Consider the following 6,564-nt stretch of genomic DNA (forward strand, 5'->3'; position numbering starts at 1 on the left):
AGCTATTAAACAATTGCTATTGGACAAATGCTAAATAAAGTGAACACACAAGGTATAAAAGCTTTTATTTCCATTTTGTTTCTCTTTATTTCTTCAATAATCACATCATTACTCTGACAAGTTCTTGAATTTTAAGCACCAAAGCACAAGGTAAAAACACATTTTTATCCAAAATTTACAACGGTAAGGGGTTAGCCTTGCATTTTTATCCAAAAGAGGCAAACTAACACGTTTTTATCCAAAATTTAAAACGATAAGGGGTTAACCTTGCATTTTTATTAGAAAGGGGCAAAAACACGTTATTATCCAAAATTTTAAATGGTAAGGGGTTAGCCTTGCATTTTTATCAAAAAGGAGCAAAAACACATTTTTATCCAAAATTTACAACGGTAAGGGGTTAGCCTTGCATTTTTATCCAAAGGGAAACACATTTTTATCCAAAATTTAAAACGGTAAGGGGTTAACCTTGCATTTTAATCAACAAGAGGCAAAAACACTTTTTATCCAAAATTTACAACAGTAAGGGGTTAGCCTTGAATTTTTATCAAAAAGGGGCAAAAACACAATTTTATCCATAATTTACAACAGTAAGGGGTTAGCCTTGCATTTTTATCAAAAAGGGGCAAACACACATTTTTATCCAAATTTTAAAACAGGAAGGAGTTAGCCTTGCATTTTTATCTAAAAGGGGCAAAAACACGTTATAATCCAAAATTTAAAACGGTAAGGGGTTAGCCTTGCATTTTTATCCAAAGGGGCAAACACACATTTTTATCCAAAATTTTAAACGGTAAGGGGTTAGTTAGCCTTGTATTTTTATCAAAAAGAGGCAAAAACACATTTTTATCCAAAAATTTAAAACGGTAAGGGGTAAGCCTTGTATTTTTATCAGAAAGAGGCAAAAACACATTTTTATCCATAATTTAGAACAGTAAGGGGTTAGCCTTGCATTTTTACCAAATAGAGGCAAAAACACATTTTTATCCAAAATTTAAAACGGTAAGGGGTTAACCTTGCATTTTTATTAAAAAGGGGCAAAAACACGTTATTATCCAAAATTTAAAACGGTAAGGGGTTAGCCTTGCATTGTTATCAAAATGGGGCAAAAACACATTTTTATCCAAAATTTACAACGGTAAGCATGGTAAGGGGTTAGCCTTGCATTTTTATCAAAAAGGGGCAAAAAAACATTGTTATCCAAATTTTAAAACGGTAAGGGGTTAGCCTTGAATTTTTATCAAAAAGGGGCAAAAACACATTTTTATCCATAATTTACAACGGTAAGGGGTTAGCCTTGCATTTTTATCAAAAAAGGGCAAAAACACATTTTTATCCAAATTTTAAAACAGTAAGGGGTTAGCCTTGCATTTTTATCTAAAAGGGGGAAAAACACCTTTATTTATCCAAAATTTACAACAGTAAGGGGTTAGCCTTGTATATTTATCAAAAAGAAGCAAAAACACATTTTTATCCAAAATTTACAACGGTAAGGGGTAAGCTTTGCATTTTTATCAAAAAGGGGCAAAAACACATTTTTATCCAAAATTTTAAACGGTAAGGGGTTAGTTAGCCTTGTATTTTTATCCGAAAGAGGCAAAAACACATTTTTATCCAAAAATTTAAAACGGTAAGGGGTAAGCCTTATTTTTATCAGAAAGAGGCAAAAACACATTTTTATCCATAATTTACAACAGTAAGGGGTTAGCCTTGCATTTTTACCAAATAGAGGCAAAAACACATTTTTATCCAAAATTTAAAACGGTAAAGGGTTACCCTTGCATTTTTATGAAAAAGGGGCAAAAACACGTTATTATCCAAAATTTAAAACGGTAAGGGGTTAGCCTGGCATTTTTATCAAAAAGGGGCAAAAAACACATTTTTATCCAAAATTTGTATTTTTATCAAAAAGGGCCAAAAACACATTTTTATCCAAAATTTAGAAAGATAAGGGATTTACCTTGCATTTTTATTAAAAAGGGGCAAAAACACGTTAATATCCAAAATTTAAAACGGTAAGGGGTTAGCCTTGCATTTTTATCCAAAAGGGGCAAAAACACATTTTTATCCAAAATTTAAAACGGTCAGGGGTTAGCCTTGTATTTTAATCAAAAAGAGGCAAAAACACATTTTTATCCAAAATTTAAAACGGTATGGGGTTAACCTGGCATTTTTATGAAAAAGGGGCAAAAACACATTTTATCCAAAATTTAAAACGGTAATGGTTAGCCTTGCATTTTTATCAAAAAGGGGCAAAAACACATTTTTATCCAAAATTTAAAACGGTAAGGGGTTAGCCTTGCATTTTTATCAAAAAGAGGCAAAAACACATTTTTATCCAAAATTTAAAACGGTCAGGGGTTAACTGCATTTTTATGAAAAAAGAGGCAAAAACACATTTTTATCCAAAATTTACAACGGTAAGGGGTTAGCCTTGCATTTTTATCAAAAAGGGACAAAAACACATTTTTATCCAAAATTTAAAACGGTAAGGGGTTAGCCTTGTATTTTTATCAAAAAGGGGCACAAACACATTTTTATCCAAAATTTAAAACGGTAAGGGGTTAGCCTGGCATTTTTATCAAAAAGGGGCAAAAACACATTTTTATCCAAAATTTGTATTTTTATCCAAAAGGGGCAAAAACACATTATCAAAAATTTAAAACGGTAAGGGGTTAGCCTTGTACATGTACATGTATTTTTATCAAAAAGAGGCAAAAACACATTTTTATCCAAAATTTACAACGGTAAGGGGTAAGCTTTGCATTTTTATCAAAAAGGGACAAAAACACATTTTTTATCCAAAATTTAAAACGGTAAGGGGTTAGCCTTGTATTTTTATCAAAAAGGGGCACAAACACATTTTTATCCAAAATTTAAAACGGTAAGGGGTTAGCCTGGCATTTTTATCAAAAAGGGGCAAAAACACATTTTTATCCAAAATTTGTATTTTTATCAAAAAGGGGCAAAAACACATTATCAAAAATTTAAAACGGTAAGGGGTTAGCCTTGTACATGTAAATGTATTTTTATCAAAAAGAGGCAAAAACACATTTTTATCCAAAAATTTAAAACGGTAAGGGGTTAGCCTTGTATTTTTATCAGAAAGAGGCAAAAACACATTCGTATCCATAATTTACAACGGTAAGGGGATAGCCTTACATTTCTATCAAAAACATGAATAAGGGTAAAGCTTTGCATTTTGATCAAATGGGGGGAAGTTAAGATTTTATCACAAAGTTGTAATGGTAAGGGGTTAGCCTTGCATTTGTATCAAGAAAAGGATGAAAACCAACTTTTTTATCCAAATTCAAAACGGGCAAGAGTAAACTTTTATCACAAATTCAAAACAGTAAGGTGCCTTGCATTTTTATCGAAATGGGGGAAGTTACATTTTTATCACAAATTCAAATCGGTAAGGGGTTAGCCTTGCATTTTATCAAAATGGGAGAAAAGTTAATTTTTATCACAAATTCAAAATGGTAATGCGTTAATAGTCTTGCATTCTGATTAAAATTGGACAAAAATTTAGTTCATTATAAAAAAATTGAAATGGTAAGACCTTGTTTTTTTTTTAAACCGAACTCCATCAACAGAACATCAAAGAAAGAGAAATACATTGTAAAGTAGTGGCTCAAAACACTATGCCAAAAGCCAAATCATCGCTTCAATGTGTGCTTTTGTGTGTGGGCTAAGAATGTTTTATCAAAACGTGACACAAGATAACTTTTATTAGAAAATCAAAGCGTTAACAGATTAGCCTTTCATTTCTATCAATAAGGGATGGAAAAAAAACCCTAATTTTGATCCAAAATTTAAACAAAAGGTTACATATAGAAATGAAGAAGTGGCTTAAAACACTATGCCAAAAGTCAAATCATCGCTTCAATGTGTGCTTTTGTGTGTGGTCTAAATTTTTTTATCAAAACGGGTCAAAAGTTAACTTTTTATCACAAATTCAAAACAGTAAGGGGTTAGCCATGCATTTTTATAAAACTGGTCAAAAGCAAATTTTTATCACAAAATCAAAAAGGCTAGGTGTTAGCTTTGCATTTTTATAAAAATGGAGGGAAATGTACTTTTTAACACAAATTATAACGGTAAGGGGTTAGCATTGCATTTTTTTTCAAAACGGGGTAAGCGTTAACTTTTGATCACAAAATCAAAACGGAAATGGGTTAGTTAGTGCAAGTTAGCCTTGCATTTTTATCAAAAACGGGGCAAAAAAAACTTTTTGTCCTTGCATTTTTATCAAAATGGGGGAAAGCTAAGTTTTTATCACATACATGTATTCAAAACGGTAAGGGCTAATGAAGGGGTTAGCCTTGCATTTTATCAAACTGGGGGAAAGTTAACTTTTTATCACAAATTCAAAACGGTAAGGGCTTATGAAGGGGTTAGCCTTGCATTTTTATCAAAATGGGGAAAAACACATTTTTATCCAAAATTTACAACGGTAAGGGGTTAGCCTTGCATTTTTATCCAAAGGGGCAAAACACACATTTTTATCCAAAATTTAAAACGGTAAGGGGTTAGCCTTGCATTTTAATCAACAAGAGGCAAAAACACTTTTTATCCAAAATTTAAAACGGTATGGGGTTAACCTGGCATTTTTATGAAAAAGGGGCAAAAACACATTTTATCCAAAATTTAAAACGGTAAGGGGTTAGCCTTGCATTTTTATCAAAAAAGGGCAAAAACACATTTTTATCGAAAATTTAAAACGGTAAGGGGTTAGCCTTGCATTTTTATCAAAAAGAGGCAAAAACACATTTTTATCCAAAATTTAAAACGGTCAGGGGTTTACTGCATTTTTATGAAAAAAGAGGCAAAAACACATTTTTATCCAAAATTTACAACGGTAAGGGGTTAGCCTTGCATTTTTATCAAAAAGGGACAAAAACACATTTTTTATCCAAAATTTAAAACGGTAAGGGGTTAGCCTTGTATTTTTATCAAAAAGGGGCACAAACACATTTTTTATCCAAAATTTAAAACGGTAAGGGGTTAGCCTGGCATTTTTATCAAAAAGGGGCAAAAACACATTTTTATCCAAAATTTGTATTTTTATCAAAAAGGGGCAAAAACACATTATCAAAAATTTAAAACGGTAAGGGGTTAGCCTTGTACATGTACATGTATTTTTATCAAAAAGAGGCAAAAACACATTTTTATCCAAAAATTTAAAACGGTAAGGGGTTAGCCTTGTATTTTTATCAGAAAGAGGCAAAAACACATTCGTATCCATAATTTACAACGGTAAGGGGATAGCCTTACATTTCTATCAAAAACATGAATAAGGGTAAAGCTTTGCATTTTGATCAAATGGGGGGAAGTTAAGATTTTATCACAAAGTTGTAATGGTAAGGGGTTAGCCTTGCATTTGTATCAAGAAAAGGATGAAAACCAACTTTTTTATCCAAATTCAAAACGGGCAAGAGTAAACTTTTATCACAAATTCAAAACAGTAAGGTGCCTTGCATTTTTATCGAAATGGGGGAAGTTACATTTTTATCACAAATTCAAATCGGTAAGGGGTTAGCCTTGCATTTTATCAAAATGGGAGAAAAGTTAATTTTTATCACAAATTCAAAATGGTAATGCGTTAATAGTCTTGCATTCTGATTAAAATTGGACAAAAATTTAGTTCATTATAAAAAAATTGAAATGGTAAGACCTTGTTTTTTCTTTGTTAAACCGAACTCCATCAACAGAACATCAAAGAAAGAGAAATACATTGTAAAGTAGTGGCTCAAAACACTATGCCAAAAGCCAAATCATCGCTTCAATGTGTGCTTTTGTGTGTGGGCTAAGAATGTTTTATCAAAACGTGACACAAGATAACTTTTATTAGAAAATCAAAGCGTTAACAGATTAGCCTTTCATTTCTATCAATAAGGGATGGAAAAAAAACCCTAATTTTGATCCAAAATTTAAACAAAAGGTTACATATAGAAATGAAGAAGTGGCTCAAAACACTATGCCAAAAGTCAAATCATCGCTTCAATGTGTGCTTTTGTGTGTGGTCTAAATTTTTTATCAAAACGGGTCAAAAGTTAACTTTTTATCACAAATTCAAAACAGTAAGGGGTTAGCCATGCATTTTTATAAAAACTGGTCAAAAGCAAATTTTTATCACAAAATCAAAAAGGCTAGGTGTTAGCTTTGCATTTTTATAAAAATGGAGGGAAATGTACTTTTTAACACAAATTATAACGGTAAGGGGTTAGCATTGCATTTTTTTTCAAAACGGGGTAAGCGTTAACTTTTGATCACAAAATCAAAACGGAAATGGGTTAGTTAGTGCAAGTTAGCCTTGCATTTTTATCAAAAACGGGGCAAAAAAACCTTTTTATCCTTGCATTTTTATCAAAATGGGGGAAAGCTAAGTTTTTATCACATATTCAAAACGGTAAGGGCTAATGAAGGGGTTAGCCTTGCATTTTATCAAACTGGGGGAAAGTTAACTTTTTATCACAAATTCAAAACGGTAAGGGCTTATGAAGGGGTTAGCCTTGCATTTTTATCAAAATGGGGGAAAATTAAGTTTTATCACAAATTCAAAAC

This window comes from Patiria miniata, unplaced genomic scaffold (genome assembly GCF_015706575.1).
Source record: "Patiria miniata isolate m_02_andy unplaced genomic scaffold, ASM1570657v1 HiC_scaffold_10, whole genome shotgun sequence".
In the NCBI taxonomy this organism is placed as follows: Eukaryota; Metazoa; Echinodermata; class Asteroidea; order Valvatida; family Asterinidae; genus Patiria; species Patiria miniata.